The sequence below is a fragment of the Neoarius graeffei genome, chromosome 11 (assembly GCF_027579695.1).
Source record: "Neoarius graeffei isolate fNeoGra1 chromosome 11, fNeoGra1.pri, whole genome shotgun sequence".
In the NCBI taxonomy this organism is placed as follows: Eukaryota; Metazoa; Chordata; class Actinopteri; order Siluriformes; family Ariidae; genus Neoarius; species Neoarius graeffei.
The window spans coordinates 30,540,502-30,563,581 of record NC_083579.1 but is presented as its reverse complement, the minus strand read 5'-3'; positions in this window follow the sequence as shown (position 1 = coordinate 30,563,581).

Here is a 23,080-nt window from a genome sequence, read left to right as displayed (position 1 = left end):
TTCCTCCAAGAGATGATGGTGAGGGAATGTCTGTTTATAGCTGCTATAACATAAATGAGAACTTGTTTTGCAGATATTCCGCAACAGTCAAGATACAGTAAATGGAAACAAGACATCAAGACAGCATATTGTCTCAAAACACATTGTGATTAAAATTTAAAATTAAACAGCAGTGTTGGGCCAATGCTGGGATCAGACTACATGGTATTTTTGTCTTTCATGATAAAGGTCTATGAGTGAACTCTAGCAAAACTAAAGTAATGATTTCTCAGTACAACCATGGCACTACCACTAAAACTGGCAAGTACTCCTGGAAAGTTGTGGACAGCTATTCGATCTTCTGCTCTTACTGCAGTCACTGGGTTCATGCAAGATGTAGTTGCATTAAAGATTCATTATCAAAGGTTGTTGGCTTCTGCTGCAAACATTGCTCTGGAGATTTGAATTCAGAACAGTCTGTGACAGAGGTACAACTTGATAACTGCAATCTGGAGGTTGTTGATAGGTTCTGCTGTCTTGGTGATATTTTTGATGCCTATGGTGGAGTTGAATCTGCTGTGATCAACAGAGTGTGCCGTGGATGGAAAGAATTCTGCAAATTGCTGCCTCTTCTGACTTCCCGAGATATATCATTGAAAAGGAGGGGCAAATTGTATCAAAACTGTGTTCAATCAACATTGATGTGTGGTTGTGAAACATGGCCATTAAAAGCTGAGGATGTTCAGAGACTTCATTGTAACGAAATGGCCATCGTATGTTGGATGTATGGCTACTCCTGGAATTACATGAAATCTTGTGATGAACTGAGGAGTCTTGTCAGTATTGACTTGATTGAAAATGAGGTACAATGATGTCGATTACATTGGTTTGGCCAGGTAGAGAGAAGTGATGAAAACAACTGGTTGAAACATGTCCAGTGCTTGGAAGTGAATGGTTTCAAGGGTCATGGCCACCCTCGGAAAATCTGGCGTCAAGTTGTTGATCAAGCTCTACTATCCAAAGGAATATCCAGTTGCCTTGCAAAAGATCAAGTCGAATGGAGGAAAAGCATCAGATGACAGTCCAATCCATGGTTGCATGGACTAATAAAGGACTATAAAGATGACGACAATAGTCCATCCATTATCCATAACCACTTATCCTGTGCAGGGTCAGGGGCAAGCTGGAGCCTATCCCACCTGACTATGGGCGAGAGGCAGGGTACACCCTGGAACAAGTTGCCAGATCATCGCAGGGCTGACACATAGAGACAAACAACAATTCACACTCAGTCAATTTAGAGCCATCGATTAGCCTAACCTGCATGTCTTTGGACTGTGGGGGAAACTGGAGCACCCAGAGGAAACCCACGCAGACACAGGGAGAACATGCAAGCTCCACACAGAAAGGCCCCCGTCGGCCACTGGGCTCAAACCCAGAACCTTCTTGCTGTGAGGTGATGGTGCTAACCACTACACCACCATGCCACCCCTATGACAATAGTCACCATGTCAAATTAGGCAATCATAGTGCCATAAATTCTTGCCGTATCTTGGTTGGGAGACTGATAACACTACAGGTTTGACTCTGACCAATCATCCTTCATGTGCTTGTGTGTCATTGGGGAGGAGGGTCAAGAAATTGTTGATCCTGGCTATCAAGGAACACATCATAGGAGTTGTCAAACTAGGTGAGAAAATATAAAAAATCTGATATGCTAGACTTTTCACCAGCATATTGTGGAATGTTCTAGATGCCACATCATTGTTCTTTGATTATGTCACATTATAAGGCCTGTTTGTTGTTACTGAGGTTGATATTCAGGCTTCATGCTGGAAATTTGTTGGCTGCAAGAAAATCAGCACAATCGAGCTGAATTCACGTTGTCGGATCCTGACATAATGTGTTTATCTGCACATTCTCAAAGTCAGAAGGTGTTGAATAATATTCTAATATTCCAAAATATAATTTCTATAGGAACAAATTGTATTGATACAGTGAACTTTTGATGTGGAGACTTCAGTAATAACATTTATGGAAGAAGTCTCTAGTGTGAGTGCCTTGAAACGTTCATACATTTTCAGAGAAAGTTTTACACCAATGTCTGCAGGACTTTTCCATGAGACAAGTTCTTGGTAACATGACATACCTGTATTTTTTAAATCTTATTAACTGAGAGAGAGAGAGAGAGAGAGAGAGAGAGAGAGAGAACAGAACAGAACATCTGTTTATATCTGGTATAATAAATTATCAAGAAACCTTGTTTCATAGACATTCCACAACATAAGTTGCAACTATAAATGGATAAAAAGTATGATGTATCATTTTAGATAATGTAAATAATCTCATCTCATCTCATTATCTCTAGCCGCTTTATCCTTCTACAGGGTCGCAGGCAAGCTGGAGCCTATCCCAGCTGACTACGGGCGAAAGGCGGGGTACACCCTGGACAAGTCGCCAGGTCATCGCAGGGCTGACACATAGACACAGACAACCATTCACACTCACATTCACATCTACGGTCAATTTAGAGTCACCAGTTAACCTAACCTGCGTGTCTTTGGACTGTGGGGGAAACCGGAGCACCCGGAGGAAACCCACGCGGACAACATGCAAACTCCGCACAGAAAGGCCCTCGCCGGCCACGGGGCTCAAACCCGGACCTTCTTGCTGTGAGGCGACAGCGCTAACCACTACACCACCGTGCCGCCAATGTAAATAATAGTAAAAAAAATCATTGTCGAATTTCTCTGGCAGCGTATAAGAGGAATAAAACACTTCAGGCATGTGTTGCTATAGGAAATTAATCAACTTTTGCATTGTAAGAGTAACTCTGATTCATCACCCCACCTTGTCATTGATGATTTTCCTCAAACAGCACTACAAGAAGGGTTTTATATTCAAATCCAAAAAGGCGAAGTGGTAATGATATTTCCAAACTTGTATTTATACAATAGCATGAATTATTCTTTCTGATCATCACTAGCAGATCATCATTGTCATTATCGTTATCTACGTTATCTAATGTGGTTCTAAACACCCAGGCTGCTTTATTACTGTCTCTCCCTGGATGCTGTATCTATCTGTCTTATGAGAGATGACAACTCCCCCTTCCTCCAGTTAATCAATGAAGCTGACCTTTGTAGCTGGCCTCACGCTGAGTGATTAAAACCCAAGTCTCTGTGTGAATGTGAGTGAGCGAGAAAGGAAAGCTGCCGGACAAGCCCGAGCACCTTCTGTTCCACTTACCGCTGACGTCAGGAAATAAATCACAAGCATGATTATGATGAAGTCAGCTAACGAATGGCTTGAACCTGCCGGGATCATATTTCCTCCACGTGTGTTGGAGTGTGTAGTATGTGAAAGGAGAGGAGAAAGGAGTGTGAGTGAGGAGATTAAAGCCGCCAGTGTGATATGTCTCCTCACTTGAGACGGCAGTAATTCACCCATCATTCCTGCTAAACCTTAAGATTATCCTCGAGTGGCTTTTCCTGGCCCTGGTCCAAAATGTTCCTAACAAAAGGTGTCTAAGGTGGATGAATTCTAGCATTGGAATGTCCTAGAGCTGACAGATTTATAATGCAATGCTAGAAACTTGTACATAAATCAAACACAAATGTTTTGAAGTAGGATGCTTGAAATTCATGCAAAAAAGTAGTCACACAATAAGGGAAGGCAGATCTGGCCAGGGTTATTTAATGTATGTGTACAGTAAAGCAACAGATATCATGAACTTGATATATAAAGTCATATCTTGAAATGTTTTTTTTTTACCTGACTCAACAATTATCCACCTTTTGGTGAGTCTTCATCTCAGATTGAAAAAATGAGAAAAATCCAACCATTAATTTAAATAAATTTATTCAGAAAAAAACCATCAAGAAATATTATTTTCAGCAAAAATACATGCGTCCCTATTATTGGCACCCCTGGAAATTTAATAGTTTTTCCTATAACATTTTATAAGGTTGGAGATACAGAGCAGGGCGTCTGAGACCATTCCACTTTCCACAATCTCTCCACATCATCCAGGGTCCTCGACCCTCTCTTGCGTGCTCTCCATTTCAGCTCACCCCACTGGTTTTCAATGGGGTTCAGGTCAGGGGACTGAGATGGCCAGGGCAGAAGCTTGATTCTGTGCTCAGCGAACCATTTTTGTGTTGATTTGGACAAATGCTTCAGATCATTGTTCTGCTGGAAAATCCAATGACGACCCAGTTTTAGTTTCCTGGCAGAAGCAGCCAGATTCTGATTTAAAATGTCCTGGTATTTCATGGAGTCCATGATGCCATGTACCCTAACAAGGTTTCGAGGGTCTTTGGAAAACCAGCCCCAAAACATCACGGATCTTCCACCATATTTTACAGTTGGGATTGGGTTCATTTCATTATAGCCATCCTTCTTTTTACACCAAACCCACCTTGAGTGTCTATTGCCCAAAAGCTTCATTTTTGTTCCATCAGACCAGAGACCATGTTTCCAGTCAAAGTTGTAGTGTTTTGTAAACTTCAGGCACTTACGTTTGTGACAGAAAAGGCTTTTTTTTCTTTCATACCTTCCAAATAATCTGTTGCTATGGAGATGGAATCTGATGGTGGTTTTGGAGACTTTGAAATCCCAAGATTTACTTTTTCTTGTAATTCACCAACAGTGATCCTTGGGGATTTTTTTTTTTTATCTCTCTTACCCTCCCCCTCACTTTACATGGGGGCAAAATAAACTTGTTTCCTCTTCCAGGCAAGTTTCTAACAGTTCCAGTTTGTGTCCACTTATTTGCCCTAACAGTAGAAATGGACATTTTCAGGCGAGTAGCTATTTTTTTATAACCATTCCCTGACTTATGAAGGTCAACACACTTCTCCCTCATTTGGTTTGTGTGTTCTCTTATCTTTCCCATTTTGATGGATGACTAAGGGAATTTGGCCTCTGTGTCACCTCATATTTGTTCCCTCGTTAATCAGGAAGTCATGGATTACAGCTTGAAATTTCCTACACCAATCAACTCAAAAATGTACAATTTAAATGGGAATCATACTCCACTTACATTGTGTTCACTATAATTTCCAGGAGTGCCGATAATAGGGGAACACATTTTTGTTGAAAATAATTATTTCTTGATGAGGGATTTGGTTTTGTCTGAATTAATTTATTTCAATTAAAGGTTGGATTTTTCTCATTTCATTTTTTTTTCAGTGTTAGATAAAGCTACTTCACCAAAAGTTTTTTTTAATTAAAAAATGAGAAAGTTTTATTTCTCTTACATTATGGATATAAATTTGTTCTCTCACCAGGGTCTCACTTTTTCTTTCTTAAAGTTGAATGAGACAAAACTGGTTGCACTGACACTGGAGACTCCTTCCAAAAGTGTTAGATCCAAATTTAACACATCCTTACTCATCTAATCTCATTATCTCTTGCCGCTTCATCCTGTTCTACAGGGTCACAGGCAAGCTGGAGCCCATCCCAGCTGACTACGGGCGAAAGGCGGGGTACACCCTGGAAAAGTTGCCAGGTCATCACAGGGCTGACACATAGACACAGACAACCATTCACACTCACGGTCAATTTAGAGCCACCAGTTAACCTAACCTGCATGTCTTTGGACTGTGGGGGAAACCAGAGCACCCGGAGGAAACCCACATGGACACGGGGAGAACATGCAAACTCCACACAGAAAGGCCCTCGCCGGCCACGGGGCTCGAACCCAGACCTCCTTGCTGTGAGGCGACAGCGCTAACCACTACACCACCGTGCCACCCCACATCCTTACTGAGAAGTTATATTTGTTATCATAGATTTGTTATAATTCCTGTTTTCTTTTATTTTTTTAATCAAAAGCTACTATATTGTCACTCAGTAGTCATCCTTATATGGAACCACAGTCATTAATATTTTAAGATTTAACACTTTGACACATGTGGGCGGCACGGTGGTGTAGTGGTTAGCGCTGTCGCCTCACAGCAAGGAGGTCCGGGTTCGAGCCCCGTGGCCGGCAAGGGCCTTTCTGTGCGGAGTTTGCATGTTCTCCCCGTGTCCGCATGGGTTTCCTCCGGGTGCTCCAGTTTCCCCCACAGTCCAAAGACATGCAGGTCAGGTTAACTGGTGACTCTAAATTGGCTGTGGGTGTGAATGTGAGTGTGAATGGTTGTCTGTGTCTATGTGTCAGCCCTGTGATGACCTGGCGACTTGTCCAGGGTGTACCCCGCCTTTCGCCCGTAGTCAGCTGGGATAGGCTCCAGCTTGCCTGTGACCCTGTAGGACAGGATAAAGTGGCTAGAGATAATGAGATGAGACTTTGACACATTTTTTAAAATGCAAACATTTAAGGTTTGACATGTTGCCAGTGACACGTTCAGTTTTACACACACTTGGCCTCACAGTGTTGTGAATCAGAGTTTTGCTGAGGTCTCTTTGTAATGAGGTGATACTTTAACTCCTTTCTCAAAGTTTAAAAATTACAAAGAGCACCTTTAATGCCTAACATCTCATACTGACTGGGTTAGGAAGTTCCTCTATGAACTACATATCCATCCATCCATCCATCCATCCATCCATCCATCCATCCATCCATTATCTGTAGCCACTTATCCTGTTCTACAGGGTTATGGGCAAGCTGGAGCCTATCCCAGCCAACTATGGGCGAGAGGCAGGGTACACCCTGGACAAATTGCCAGGTCATCGCAGGGCTGACACACAGAGACAAACAACCATTCACATTCACACCTATGGTCAATTTAGAGCCATCAATTAACCTAACCTGCATGTCTTTGGACTATGGGGGAAACCGGAGCACCCGGAGGAAACCCACGCAGAGAACATGCAAACTCCGCACAGAAAAGCCCTTGCTGGCTGCGAACCCAGGGCCTTCTTGCTGTGAGGCGACAGCGAGGTGCATCACCATGCTGCCCCCTACACTACATATCAATGCTGCTAATGTGTCCAGACAATAAGGATGTGGTGTTTTGCTAATTTTACTATTATTGCTAATGTTCAATGAGTTATATTCATAACTGATTAATCAAAAACAGGTTCTGAAAATTGTCCTCTGACTTTTGAACACCATTGTACAGTATATGTACTTACAAATATTAGCTAGCTAGACAGCTAACTAAAGTCATGTCAAGTCAAGTTTGTTTGTATAGCGCTTTTAACAATAGACATTGTCCCAAAGCAGCTTTACAGAATTTGATTGACTTAAGACATAAGATAATTTTATCCCTAATCTATCCCCAATGAGCAAGCCTGTGGTGACGGTGGCAAGGAAAAACTCCCTCAGATGACATGAGGAAGAAACCTCGAGAGGAACCAGACTCAAAAGGGAACTCATCCTCTTTTGGGCAACAACAGACAACATGACTATAACATTAACAGTTTTAACATGAAGTCAGTTTCGTTGATGTCATAAACTCTTCATTAATGGAAACTTGAACGCAAAACTGTTCATGACAACTGCAGTCCTAAAATTAGCAAGTCAACTGTAGTCCTCAGCCATAAAAGCATTACTGTAAGCGTCCAGAGCATCTTCCAAGTGTGACTTTCAACTGTCCATATGGGGCCATCCTCCACAGGAGCGATGTGATGAGACTCTGACCAGACGTAGGACATCAGGATGGATCAGGCAGGTCTGAGGAGCAGAAGAGGTCAGCACCTCGATCTCAGGAATTACATGTAACTCAGAGGGACAGATTTTTTTTTTTTTGGGGGGGGGGAAGGGGAAGAAAACATAGGTTTTTAGGTATGCCCAGTGTCACCTGAATAAGTAGGAACAGTATACATTTTGCGCTGAGTCCAAGCAGGGAATCCGGCAAAACTAACTATGACAGCATAACTAAAAGGGGAGAGCCAGAAGGTAGCACAGGCATGAGGGAGCCCCGGGACATAAAGCAGCCAGCCACTATACCGTCAACAAACTTGAGTGAGCAAGCGAGTGGGGGACTGACAGCATCCATACATCCCAGTTTATCAAAACACTCTATGTCTGAGGACCCTCCAGATCTACACCTTTACCTCATAAACACCATTAACAAAAGGCTTGACTAAACAGATATGTTTTCAGCCTAGACTTAAAGGTCATAGGCAACGGTTGGAGGTGAAATGTAGAATATCAACTTTATTGTCTAGAAGAACGACCCAAAAAGCTAATTCAATCTTCCTAGTGTCTAATTTGCACCCTAAAATTGAATAAAACAGTTAAAATATAGGGGCAGCATGGTGGTGTAGTGGTTAGCGCTGTTGCCTCACAGCAAGAAGGTCCGGGTTTGAGCCCCATGGCCGACGAGGGCCTTCTGTGCGGAGTTTGCATGTTGTCAGCGTGGGTTTCCTCCGGGTGCTCTGGTTTCCCCCACAGTCCAAAGACATGCAGGTTAGGTTAACTGGTGACTCTAAATTGACTGTAGGTGTGAATGTGAGTGTGAATGGTTGTCTGTGTCTATGTGTCAGCCCTGTGATGACCTGGCGACTTGTCCAGGGTGTACCCTGCCTTTCGCCTGTAGTCAGCTGGGATAGGCTCCAGCTTGCTTGAGACCCTGTAGAACAGGATAAAGTGGCTAGAGATAATGAGATGAGTTAAAATATACTGTTTTGCCCAATTTCTGAAGGTTTGTTTACATCTCACTTATACGCACTTTCACCACCAGGGGACCGTCATCATGACGTCATTTAAGCCAAAGAGACTGGGAGCAGTTCTCTGTTTACTTGGGAACAGAGCACAAGTGTACGGACTTTGGTTGTGAAAGGTTGTGTAAAATGTCTGAAAGCGATAGCGATTTTGAAGTAGGAACTCTCCAAATTGAATATTGGGAGGTGAAACCATATATGTATGAACCTATGGCCTTTGTGAAGCAATCGGTGAATGTGGCTCACTGGTTTGACCGTGCAGCCTCGGAATCGGACAGCGACTCAGCCAACTCTGATCGTGGTGACCCCGGACCTCAACAAGACTCGCGCCCAAATGATTTATGCTGGTAGTTATGATAAATTCTTACTTTCGTCATAATACTAAATAAGAGCCCTTTTGAAGAATAATTAAACCGCCCTCCCTAGTGGATATAGGTAACGATTACTTGACAGTGCGCCGGTAGGCCACATTAGCCTGCCATCCGCGGCATTATACTATTTATAGCCTACTCTAAGCAAGGAAATATCCCTTTGTCTCATTTCCACAATGATTGTACAGGATCCCTCAGGATTCTTGACTTGTCAATTGCAAGCAAAAGTAAAAATATTTACCTCCAATCTTCTCCTTTTTGCTTGAGCGTTGCTGGTCCGTTTCTTCTTTGACTGCTTGATTTTGTTTCACGCGCACAATCCACTCTCTCCACCTTGTCTCCTCTTCCTGAAAAAGCCAACCCTCTGGCTTCATGTGCACAATCCACTCTCTCTGCCTCGTCTCCTCTTCCGGAAAAAAACAACCCTCTGGCTTCACACACATAATCCACTCTCTCTGCCTCGTCTCCTCTTTCGGAAAAAGCCAATCCTCTCGCTCTGCCTCTTCTCCATTTTCAGAAAAAGCCAACCCACTCGCTCTGCCTCTTCTCCTTTTTCAGAAAAAGCCAATCCTCTTGCTCCGCCTCTTCTCCTCTTCTGGAAAAAGCCAATCCACTCTCTCTGCCTCTTCTCCTCTCTCAGAAAAAGGTAAAAACTTCTTCCTGAACTGGTCCCATTGTTACAGTTCACTGCACAACAATAAGGCATGTTTTTTCTTTGGAAATTCCTGAATGCATGTCTGCACTCAAGCCGAACGGCAGTGTAAGCAAATGGAAGTGGACTCAACTCAAGCAGTTTGTTTGGGTTAAATGACGTCACATGCTGAGTGGTCACAAAAATAGCCAAACAGAAATTCGCCGCGATCCACGCTAACTTATTTTAATTATTACTTATTAACAATACTTTCTGGGACCAGAAGAAAATTACAGAGTTTTTTTTTTAACATATAAAGTTTCAAATGTGCATAAAATCAAAACCGTTGCCTATGAGCTTTAAACGCTGAGACTGTGTCTGATTCCTGAACATTACTTGGAAGGCTGTTCCATAACTGTGGGGCTTTGTAAGAAAAGGCTCTGCCCCCTGATGTAGCCTTCACTATACAGCAGGTAGCCTGCACGTTTTGATCTAAGTAGATGTGGCGGGTCATAAAGGACCAGAAGTTTGCTCAGGTACTGTGGTGCAAGACCATTCAGTGCTTTAAAGGTTAATAATAATATTTTATAATCAATACGAAATTTGATTGGGAGCCAATGCAGTGTGGATAAGACAGGGGTGATGCAGTCATATTTTCTAGTTCTAGTAAGGACTCTTGCTGCTGCATTTTGAACTAACTGGAGCTTGTTTATGCACTTATTGGAACATCCAGACAGTAAGGCATTACAATAATCCAACCTGGAGGTAATGAAAGCATGATCTAGTTTTTCTGTGTTGTGTAGTGACATTAAATTTCTTATCTTAGCAATATTTCTGAGATGAAAGAAAGCTATCCAGGTAATGTTATCAATGTGAGTTTCGAATGAAAGACTGGGGTCTATAATGACCCTGAGGTCTTTTACTGCTGCACAGGAAGAAACAGAAAGACCATCCAGAATTACTATGTAATCAGAAAACCTACTTCCAGCTGCATGTGGTCCTAGTACAAGTACTTCTGTCTTGTCAGAGTTAAGCAGAAGGAAGTTAATAAGCATCCAGTGTCTAATGTCCTTTACACAGTTCTCAATTCTATTATGCTGGAGTGTCTCATCCGGTTTTGCAGAAACTTACAACTGTATGTCATCAGCATAACAGTGGAAACTAATACAACCCCGATTCCAAAAAAGTTGGGACAAAGTACAAATTTTAAATAAAAACGGAATGCAATAATTTACAAATCTCAAAAACTGATATTGTATTCACAATAGAACATAGACAACATATCAAATGTCGAAAGTGAGACATTTTGAAATTTCATGCCAAATATTGGCTCATTTGAAATTTCATGACAGCAACACATCTCAAAAAAGTTGGGACAGGGGCAATAAGAGGCTGGAAAAGTTAAAGGTACAAAAAAGGAACAGCTGGAGGACCAAATTGCAACTCATTAGGTCAGTTGGCAATAGGTCATTAATATGACTGGGTATAAAAAGAGCATCTTGGAGTGGCAGCGTCTCTCAGAAGTCAAGATGGGAAGAGGATCACCAATCCCCCTAATTCTGCGCCGACAAATAGTGGAGCAATATCAGAAAGGAGTTTGACAGTGTAAAATTGCAAAGAGTTTGAACATATCATCATCTACAGTGCATAATATCATCAAAAGATTCAGAGAATCTGGAAGAATCTCTGTGTGTAAGGGTCAAGGCCGGAAAACCATACTGGGTGCCCGTGATCTTTGGGCCCTTAGACGGCACTGCATCACATACAGGCATGCTTCTGTATTGGAAATCACAAAATGGGCTCAGGAATATTTCCAGAGAACATTATCTGTGAACACAATTCACCGTGCCATCCACCATTGCCAGCTAAAACTCTATCGTTCAAAGAAGAAGCCATATCTAAACATGATCCAGAAGTGCAGACGTCTTCTCTGGGCCAAGGCTCATTTAAAATGGACTGTGGCAAAGTGGAAAACCGTTCTGTGGTCAGACGAATCAAAATTTGAAGTTCTTTATGGAAATCAGGGACGCCGTGTCATTCGGACTAAAGAGGAGAAGGACGACCCAAGTTGTTATCAGCGCTCAGTTCAGAAGCCTGCATCTCTGATGGTATGGGGTTGCATTAGTGCGTGTGGCATGGGCAGCTTACACATCTGGAAAGACACCATCAATGCTGAAAGGTATATCCAGGTTCTAGAGCAACATATGCTCCCATCCAGATGATGTCTCTTTCAGGGAAGACCTTGCATTTTCCAACATGACAATGCCAAACCACATACTGCATCAATTACAGCATCATGGCTGCATAGAAGAAGGGTCCGGGTACTGAACTGGCCAACCTGTAGTCCAGATCTTTCACCCATAGAAAACATTTGGCGCATCATAAAACAGAAGATACAACAAAAAAGACCTAAGACAGTTGAGCAACTAGAATCCTACATTAGACAAGAATGGGTTAACATTCCTATCCCTAAACTTGAGCAGCTTGTCTCCTCAGTCCCCAGACGTTTACAGACTGTTGTAAAGAGAAAAGGGGATGTCTCACAGTGGTAAACATGGCCTTGTCCCAACTTTTTTGAGATGTGTTGTCGTTATGAAATTTAAAATCACCTAATTTTTTCTCTTTAAATGATACATTTTCTCAGTTTAAACATTTGATATGTCATCTATGTTCTATTCTGAATAAAATATGGAATTTTGAAACTTCCACATCATTGCATTCCATTTTTATTTACAATTTGTACTTTGTCCTAACTTTTTTGGAATCGGGGTTGTACAATGTTTATGAATAATATCACCCAGAGGTAACATATATGGACCCTTTTCACGTGATGTCACGACAAATGCGGCCGCCATTTTGGACATGTACTACCAGTAGTTTACCACAGCCAGCATTGAGGAATGGCAGCAAAGAAAGTGTTTATTTTCAGCAAGACTTCCATCATGCCACTATGTTGTTGTGCACCTGGATGTAGTAACCATCAACAAACAAGGCAAGGGTTATCATTTTATCGGATCCTGGTAGATGCTGACCGACGGAGAAGATGGATAGCGGCATACCAACGCTTGTGTAGTGACCACTTTGTTGGAGGTAAGACGAATAAAATTAGCCAGAAAAGGCATTACATTGCTGTTAACATTCCATTCTAGTTTACTGTAATTATGATCTGGCAGCTATTTACACCGGATCCAGTGTAAATAGCCACCAGAGCCAACGTCCGAGGTTCCGGAGCGCGCTCGCTCGCGGCCCGGCCAGACGTTGGCTCCGGCAGCTATTTACACTGGATCCGGTGTAAATAGCTGCCAGATCATAATTACAGTAAACTAGTAAATACAGTTTTCTGCATCTCGCTCCTTTTTCTTTTATGTTTGTCGCCTTCCTCGCATTCAAACCGATTTGAGCCGAAGTCCACTACATGTCCAAAATGGCGGTCGCGTTTACGAAGGTCACGTGACTGAAAAGGGTCCATACACCAAACTTTACCTCAGTATGTCTAGAAAAATCACCATTTACATCAACATACTGATAGCGATCAGTTAAATAAGACCTGAGCCAGGAGAGGGTCATTCCCTTAACTCCCACAACATTTTCTAGTCTATCCAGAAGAGTGGAATGATCACTGTTATCAAATGCTGCATTAAGATCAAGCAACACAAGCAGCGAGACACAGCCCTGCCTGATCAGAAGCCAACAGTAGGTCATTTACTACTTTAACCAGTGCTGTCTCTGTGCTACGATGAGGTCTAAATCCTGACTGATACATTTCATGGATGTTATTCCTGTGTAAATATAAGCACAAGTGCTGTGCCAAAGCTTTGTCAAGGATCTTGGAGATAAAGGGGAGGTTTGATATTGGCCGATAATTGGACAGCTGACAGGGATCAAGGTCAGGTTTTTTAATCAGGGTTTTGATAACTGCTATTTTAAAGGATTTGGGTACATAGCCAATCCTAAGAGAATAATTTATTATTTTTAGAAGTAGTTCAATTACTTCAGGTATTATGTGTTTGAATAGGCGTGTAGGTAAGGGATCTAGTACAAAAGTTGAGGCTTTTGATGCGGAGATTAATGAAAGTAATTCAGTTTCTCTAAGGGGAGTAAAACATTTTAATTGCTGATCTGATACAGTTATATTGTTAACTACAGGGTCACTTACACTGTCTGACCTTAAACTAGTAATTTGAATTTTTTTGTCGGATATTTTCAATTTTGGGCGGCACGGTGGTGTAGTGGTTAGCGCTGTCGCCTCACAGCAAGAAGGTCTGGGTTCAAGCCCTGTGGCTGGCGAGGGCCTTTCTGTGCAGAGTTTGTATGTTCTCCCCGTGTCCGCGTGGGTTTCCTCTGGGTGCTCCGGTTTCCCCCACAGTCCAAAGACATGCAGGTTAGGTTAACTGGTGACTCTAAATTGACCGTAGGTGTGAATGTGAGTGTGAATGGTTGTCTGTGTCTATGTGTCAGCCCTGTGATGACCTGGTGACTTGTCCAGGGTGTACCCCGCCTTTCGCCCGTAGTCAGTTGGGATAGGCTCCAGCTTGCCTGCAACCCTGTAGAACAGGATAAAGCAGCTAGAGATAATGAGATGAGATGAGATTTTCAATTTTGTCATTAAAAAAATTCATGAAGTCGATGCTACTACATACTGCAGGTGTGCATGCGTCTATAGTGGACTTATTCCTGGTTAATTTTGCTACAGTATTAAATAGGAATCTAGGATTATTTTTGTTATCTTCTATTAGGGAGGAGAGATACGGTATGTTGATCTAGCAGCACTAAGAGCTTTTCTATACATCAGGAAGCTCTCCTTTCATGCTAATTTGAACGCTACCAATTTTGTTTGATGCCATTTATGTTCCAATTTTCGAGTGGTCTGTTTTAAAGTGCGAGTGTCATCATTATACCAGGGTGCTAATTTTTTCTCTCTGATCATTTTCCTATTAAGAGGCGCTACATTATCTAAAGTATAGCAGAACGTTGACTCTAAGTATTCAATTGCCTGATCAAGTTCTGCAGGGATTGACAGTAACCCAATCAAAGTTGATAACTCTGGGAGATCATTTATAAAGCTCTGTGCAGTAGTTGATGTGAATGTACATTTAATACAGTAGTATGGTGAGGTACATATATTATTACTCAGACATATTTTGAATGAGATGAGATAATGATCTGAGAACTTCAGACTGTGGAAGTGTGACTATATTTTCTACGTTTAACCCAAATATTAGTATTAGATCAAGGGTGTGACTACCATTGTGGGTCGGTCCTATGACATTCTGATTAACCCCTACTGAATCTAAAATGGACACAAACGCTGTTTTCAAAGGGTCTTCTGGGTTATCAAAGTGAATATTAAAATCTCAGACAACTAAAGCTTTGTCGAAGGAAATAACCAGATCTGAGATAAAATCTGCAAATTCAGAAAGAAACTCAGAATATGGCCCCGGGGGCCTGTAAATAATAAGCAACGGAATTAACTGGGTAGACTTATTTTTCGAGGCTACATACATTATATTAGTATGAAGAACTCCAAATGTATTAAATTTATAACCAGGTTTGTGTGTTACACCTAGATAATCATTATAAATAACTGCAACACCTCCTCCTCTGCCAGTTAGACGAGGCTGGTGTATATAACTGTATCCAGGAGGACGAGCTTTATTTAATGCTATATATTCATTTGGCTTAATCCATGTTTCAGTTAAACAAAGTACATTAAACTCCTGATCAGTAATGAGTTCATTAACCATTAGTGCTTTAGATGTAAGAGATCTAATATTTAATAGCCCCACCTTTAGATCAAAGGTGCTGGCAGCGGGTGTACAGTTAGTATGACCTAATTTTATATTGATTAGGTTACTGGAACAAACTCTCTGAAAATTTCTACCTTTTTGTTTAGCTCGGGGAACAGACACAATCTCGATGTAGTGGACCCTGAGTGACGACTCTGTGCAGCTAGCAGACAGTTGGTTTAGCCTGTTCATCTGCTCCCTGGCCTTGGCTCTGGATTGTCAGAAATTAACTAGACCTGTTCTGAGACTATGACCTATGCTGCAGGAAATGAGAGCAGCACCTTCCCGAGTGGGATGGATACCGTCCCGCCCTAACAGGCCAGCAATGCCCTCAAAATTAGCCCAATTATCTATAAAGCCCACACTGTTTTCAGAGCACCACCTGGACACCCAGCAGTTCAGCAACCATAACCTGCTGTAAGCTACATTGCCACGCCACATTGGGATGGGGCCAGAGCATACTACAGCATCGGACATCGCCTTTGCTAATTTAAACACCTCTACAAAGTTACTCTTAGTAACCTCAGTCTGACGAAGGCGTATATCATTAGCTCCTGCATGGATAACTATCTTTGAGAACCTGTGCTTGCCTAGGACCCTAAGATTACCTGCTATGTCCAGCACCCTGGCTCCCAGTATACACCTGACTAAAGCTGCTGGTGCCCCTAAAGGCCTAGCTAATTTCACGTGTCATATGATAGAGTCCCCTATAACCAGAGCTCTTTCAGGTTTCTCAGTGGGTGCATCACTAAGGAGAGAAAACCTGTTCAACATGTGAAGCAGAGAGGAGTGGTGCTCCCATGGGCGAGCCTCAGTGGTAGCTTTGGCTCTATGCTTATGCTGCCGAGTCGTCACCCATTCACCCTGCTGTAAGGGCTCTAATGCCGGAGTTTGGGGATTACTAACTCCACCTAGGGCATCCAGACTTTCCCCTACAGAAACTACACTGTTCTCATTCTCACTGGCCTTCTCTAAAGCCTGGATACGCGCTTCTAAAACTGCAATCTTCTCCATCAGAGAGCTAACTAATCTGCACTTTTCACAAATAAAGCTGTCACTAGTGACAGAGGAAGAATGACTAAACATCCTGCACTTAGCACACTGAACAAGCTGAAGGTGTGCCATGATGAAAAGATTCATGTACCTTAATTGAAGATCTGTTGATTTTTTTAAAGCTTTTTTTGGGGCTTTTTTCACCTTTATTGGATAGGACAGTGTAGAGACAGGAAATGAGCGGGAGACACGGGGAGGGATCGGGAAATGACCTCGGGTTGGAGTCGGGTCCCCGGATTTACGGTATGGTGCCTTATCCACCTGAGCCACGACGCCCCCAGATCTGTTGATATTAAAGCAGATCTGATGTGGATGACCTCCACTTGTGGTCTTTAAGCAGGAGGAGAAAAAAGAAAGCTTCTGGTCTTGGCGTTCTTCCGAAAAAAAAAACAAAAAAAGGAAAGCAAAAGTGGAAAGTACAAAAAGGAAAGTGAAAATACAATAAAAAATGAAGAGGATACTGGAAAATTATTTGTAGAAAAATAAATAAAAGATTAGTGATTAACAGCAACACTTGTGGAAAAAAGACTCGTCACAAACAACTCGGAAACCAGGAAGTGCGTAGCCCAGGAGAGCTTAGGTTGTCTGTTAAGTAGTTACCTCAGCTAATGTTACCTCTTCAGGACTAATTATTAGTGATGTTAATATTTAACCAAATTCATTAACAAGCTAGGAGAAGGCACACTATTATGTCTTAGACTTAAACCTAAGCATTAGAGCATGCTAGCTAACTTACTGTACATGTTGTGCCAACCAAAGTTGTTAGCAAATTAGCTAATTTGGAGTCTGTGTAAATCAGTAGTTGAGGTTTCAGCAAGCTAGCTAATATCATGCTAAGCATGTAATTGAAACTATTAGCCATGTGAAAGTTAGCAGTGACTAAAGTATATGTAAATACTTTTTTAAAAAACCTTAACATGTAGAAATGTTCCAAACTTTTCAGAAAATCTCTGCGCAAAAGCAAGTACTTCTTTACATCCTGACCAAACAGGAAGTAAGTTGGAAAGGCAAGTGACAAAAAACAAACATGTGACATGAGTTAGCTAGCAAAGAACAAGAGGTTCATGATGAAATGAAGATCTCATCATCTCTAGCCACTTTATCCTGTTCTACAGGGTCACAGGCAAGCTGGAGCCTATCCCAGCTGACTACGGACGAAAGGCAGGGTACACCCTGGACAAGTCGCCAGGTCATCACAGGGCTGACACAGACAACCATTCACACATATGGTCAATTTAGAGTCACCAGTTAACCTGCCCTGCATGTCTTTGGACTGTGGGGGAAACCAGAGCACACCCACGCGGACAACATGCAAACTCCACACAGAAAGGCCCTCGCCAGCCACGGGGCTCGAACCCAGACCTTCTTGCTGTGAGGCGACAGCGCTAACCACTACACCACCCTACTGCCCCTGAAATGAAGATATTTAATGTTAATATAAAAAGCAACAGCCCCTCATCAACAGTGTCACACCAACTTTTATTTTACCTGCATTATATAAATGAGCAAGTTAGGCTAGTTAGCTAGCTGATACTAACTAGAACTGGTAATGGAGGTGCTATGGTTACAGTTTATGAGGGTTTTTCCCCCTTTCATATCAGCTCTTTTTCTGTTTAAAAAAAAAAGACAATTTTGAATGATGTTTATTGTGATATTACACTTTCACATTTGACTCATAAAGAGCTATGGCATAATCTGATGTTCTAAAGCAAAGCGTGACCTCCGTGCTCCATATAATAACCTTCTCAGTGACATAAACTACAGAAAAAGAGTGAACACACAGAAAAGAAGTTCTTTCACTTGCTTCCATCAATTACATGTGGAGCTGGGGAAATGTCAGGCTCTTCGGCCTGTGGAATTATGGAAATGTTTGAGAGTGTGAAGCAGCTCCTTAATCTGTTCTTCACAGAGAGAGCTTCCTAATTACGTCGGTTTGAAATGAAGGCTGCTGACAGCGCGAGGTGCGCCGAATCTGCCGGAATGGTGTGACACTGTGTCCGGGGAGGTTAATGGCACCCATCTGCGGCCAGCTCCGAGACGTCTAATTTGCTGGCCAAGTTGAATTTTCAGTCGCTTTACACCCATTTAGTGGCGGTTGGCTGTCAGCGCTTGGTGAAGGAGCTGCAGAACTTTTCACAGGCCTGTAGGTCCCGGAGATGAGCTTAAAAGGCTGTAATTAAAGAGTGCAGTGTGAAAATGACAAACTCTAATTATGACATGCAGACAGAAGCGCCAAGGCCTGTGACTCGGAGAGGACAGGTAATGCCGCTGGTGTGTGCACCTTAAAGCTTAAAGGGGCAGAATCGTCATCTCTCTCTCTCTCTCTCTCTCTCTTGCTGTTCTCAGGGAATATAAACAACAATCTTTCATCCAGCTGTCATTTCATAGCAAGACACCATGAAGTCATGACCATGAGACAGTAAATCTAAAGGTGCATGAGATGTGCTGTGTGTTAAAGGAACAAGTGGGCTAAAAGTGTTGTAAATTTCTTTCCCTTGTGTGCTGAAGCTGTGAAGCAGCTAAGACAAGCTTTGGGGTGGTTGCAGTAACATCGCTTCATCACACCAAAGTGCATTATTTTTACTTATTTGTACTTTTTAATGCAATTATCCATTTATCCATTTATAGTTGTGTTGTAAATTTCCACCAAACAAATTAGTTCCTGTTCCTCACTGTTGTTATAGCAGCAATAAACCATTGTTCTTCCTCTTGGAAGTTAATAAGACAGAAAAACACACCTTCATATTTTCAAGAAACCGGATTCAGTTCAGTTCAGTTCAGTTCAGTTTTATTTGTCATATGTATGTTAATACAGGGTCAACATTACAATGAAATGTGTTGGATGAGAGAAGAAACTGAAACAAGTCTCTCAGCATTGGAGTCCGACACAAGTTTAAAAGTAGAGCAATATAAAAATTAAAAGTCATAAATATAAAATAGGAATGCCAGTGTTGCATGTTGGAGAAGGTGATGAGTGTGAGTGCCAATAATTGCACATTGGGGAAAGACAAATTTAGTACTGGTACCAGTTACAGTTAACATTACAGACAGAGTAAACAGAGTTTTGTGATATGTTGATAAATACAGGCTTTACTGTATTTAAAAAAAAACAAAACAAAAAAAACCAAAAACAAAAATACTCCTGAAATTGCAGACTAAAATTACAAAGCTCTGAACATGGAGACTCCTTTGTATCTCCTTACAGAAAAATTCACCAAATCAAAGATTGGAAATGTTCGTAAAGGAGAACTGAAGTCATTTTTAAACTTGCTTTATTTCTTAATTAACATGTTATTCAATTACGTTTTCATTTTTAATAACCTTATATCGTGACTCATATTGACAACTAATTGCAATTAAATGTTATACTTATCGGCCTATTCGGTTTTTAGCCATGTTGAATTTAGTTTGTTTGGTCCATGGCAGGTGTTGCTTACCGGTATCCGCGCGATCTTCACGAGACTTGTGCGAGACTTTGAAACGTGAAGCGTCAGCCAGGTGTCAGTGCCGCCATTTTGAAAACTGTTTTCCAAACGAAATATTGCACAAAAATGAGTTTAAATGATGATTACTACCTACTTTTTACAAACTTTCCTGATTGCTATCAAAACAAACAAAACTTCTGGCTTGATTACACTACCGTTCAAAAGTTTGGGGTCACTTTGAAATGTCCTTATTTTTGAAAGAAAAGCACTGTTCTTTTCAATGAAGATCACTTTAAACTAATCAGAAATCCACTCTATACATTGCTAATGTGGTAAATGACTATTCTAGCTGCAAATGTCTGGTTTTTGGTGCAATATCTCCATAGGTGTATAGAGGCCCATTTCCAGCAACTCTCACTCCAGTGTTCTAATGGTACAATGTGTTTGCTCATTGCCTCAGAAGGCTAATGGATGATTAGAAAACCCTTGTACAATCATGTTAGCACAGCTGAAAACAGTTTAGCTCTTTAGAGAAGCTATAAAACTGACCTTCCTTTGAGCAGATTGAGTTTCTGGAGCATCACATTTGTGGGGTCGATTAAATGCTCAAAATGGCCAGAAAAATGTCTTGACTATATTTTCTATTCATTTTACAACTTATGGTGGTAAATAAAAGTGTGACTTTTCATGGAAAACACAAAATTGTCTGGGTGACCCCAAACTTTTGAACGGTAGTGTATGTCAGCATTTGAAGGAGGGCGCGCGCGTCTTTTGACAACGTTGGCAGATGTTGGTCACTTTGATTTCCGCTGTACGTTTTACTTCCATCCTACGATGTCTCGCACAGGTCTCAACGTATCTCATTTACGGCCATTGCTTTGACATCTCATCTCATCATCTCTAGCCACTTTATCCTGTTCTACAGGGTCGCAGGCAAGCTGGAGCCTATCCCAGCTGACTACGGCCGAAAGGCGGGGTACACCCTGGACAAGTCGCCAGGTCATCACAGGGCGACTGATACATTACATAGCATATTTCACACACTCATAACTTGCTATAGCAGTGACAAAATAGGTATCAAAAATGCATTCCTATATTTAATAAACTGAGATAAATAGAATTTTGATCATAAAAATTTGCCTCCAGTTCTCCTTTTATCTGTCCGCTGTCCAAGTCCCAGCACGTGAATTAATCACTACTTTCTCGACCAATCAGATTCGAGTATTTAAAAGCATTGTGGTGTAGTAATATCTCATGGATAGATAATTAAAGAAGGCTTGAGTGAGTTAGTGAGACAGATTTATATTCGATGTCATGATTTAGTTAACTGGAGTTTAAGAAGGTTTTCTGTGAATTTGCGCCCATACAAAAACAAAGCTGCACAGTAAACATTATGCGTAATATTTTGAGAACTTCTGAGATGGTGACACATAATTAAGGCTGAAAGACAAAGCAAGTTTAACAACATAGTTTAAGGGGCCTTGCCACATTCCTATGTTCAAACAAAAATAGCAATTAAATCAGCTGAGTGTTAAAGATACTTCAAGAAAAAAAAAAGGGAAGTCAATGCAAGGTGTACTATTAGCATATCCATAATCCTGACTGAGCAGCAAGGCCGTCCTGGAGGCTTTCCAGGTGAGCTGAACCACGCGTGAGATGTCTCCACGTCTCAAACAGCTGCCCCTACCTCCCCCTGGTGGCTTAACGCTCCCCTCATTATCTCCACACCGAGGCCGGGATCTCACCACGGCTGTAATGAGGACACTGGGTAATAAAAAATGAATCACTTTAATACGCTCTCCAGCGAGGCTGCGTATTAGCATTCGAAAGCAGAAGAATTAAGTTCTGTCTTTGCGAGGAAAAAAAAAAGATACAAACAGCCAAATGAGGGTCAGGTGAAGCCACGATCATGCATGAACTGTTAAACACTTCATAGAGAGAAAAGATAATTAAAAGGAAAAAAAAAACAGACTGTAACAGATTTACAGTGAGATGAAACGGCTGGGTAAAAAATTTCCTGGTGGACCGGAAATGCCACTACAGCATCATTTGAAGAGCGACATTATAATAATTTATTCCCCGAAACACGCAGCAGAGCCGAGCGTGTATGCGAGGGTCAGCAAAGCTCGGGCGCACAGAAATGAGTGGATTTAAGAAGCAGAGTAAGCAGATGTAAATTTGAAGAAGGCAGCTCTTGGCAGCAGACCAAAGCCCTATCCTTTTTTTCTTCTTCTTCATCATTTCATTTTAACCCTTAAATTCAATCCTCATGTGACCTTGTTTCGCTGTTTCTCCCACTCCAATTTTTTTTTTTTTTTTCTTGAAGTGCCACCTACGTATTGAGTATTTATGCTTTAAACCCACTGTTTAAAAATATTGGAAGGTTTCAAGTTTCAAGAATTGTAAAAGTCGTAACATTTCAAGAAAAATGCTGCAATCATATCAAGAAAGGAAAAAAAAAGTGTCAATATTTCGAGACTATAGCCTTGAAAGTGATCACTGCTTGCGATTTCTCCTTTAACAGACAAAAACCAAATCTTCAACGTCCCTAATTTGAACACCCGAACTGCTCTGATGTTGAACATTTTGTCAGAGTGTTATGAATTTATTCTCAATACATTGCATCTTTTTTTTTTCCTGCAATGTCAGACATTATGACATCTCATAATATTACAACTTTTAATTTGAGTGATATTTTATTACCTGTGATGACCTGGCGACTTGTCCAGGGTGTACCCCGCCTTTCGCCCGTAGTCAGCTGGGATAGGCTCCAGCTCGCCTGCGACCCTGTAGAACAGGATAAAGCGGCTAGAGATGATGAGATGAGATGATTATACTTTTTAATCCATCCTCAGTGGTCTCTGGTTCAGTCCTGAGTTTGGGTTATAGTCTTTGTGGAGTAACATGTTCTCCTCATGTCCACATGGTTTTCTTTCTGGGTTCTCTGGTTTCCTCCAACCTCCAAAAAACATGCTGGTAGGTTGATCGGTGACTCTAAATTGCCCCTGGATGTAAAAGAGTGTGTGAAGGTGTGTGTGGTGGCCTGGAGTCCTGTCCAGAGTGTATTCCTGGCTTGTGCCCAGTTTTGAGAAATGAACAAATGATCTTTGGTGCTTGATTCATAAGTATGTGGACGGTTACTGACTTTTTTCTCCTTTTATCCTCTATACCGTACCTAGTCTGTACACTACTGCTGTCACATTAATGATGGTGTTTTCT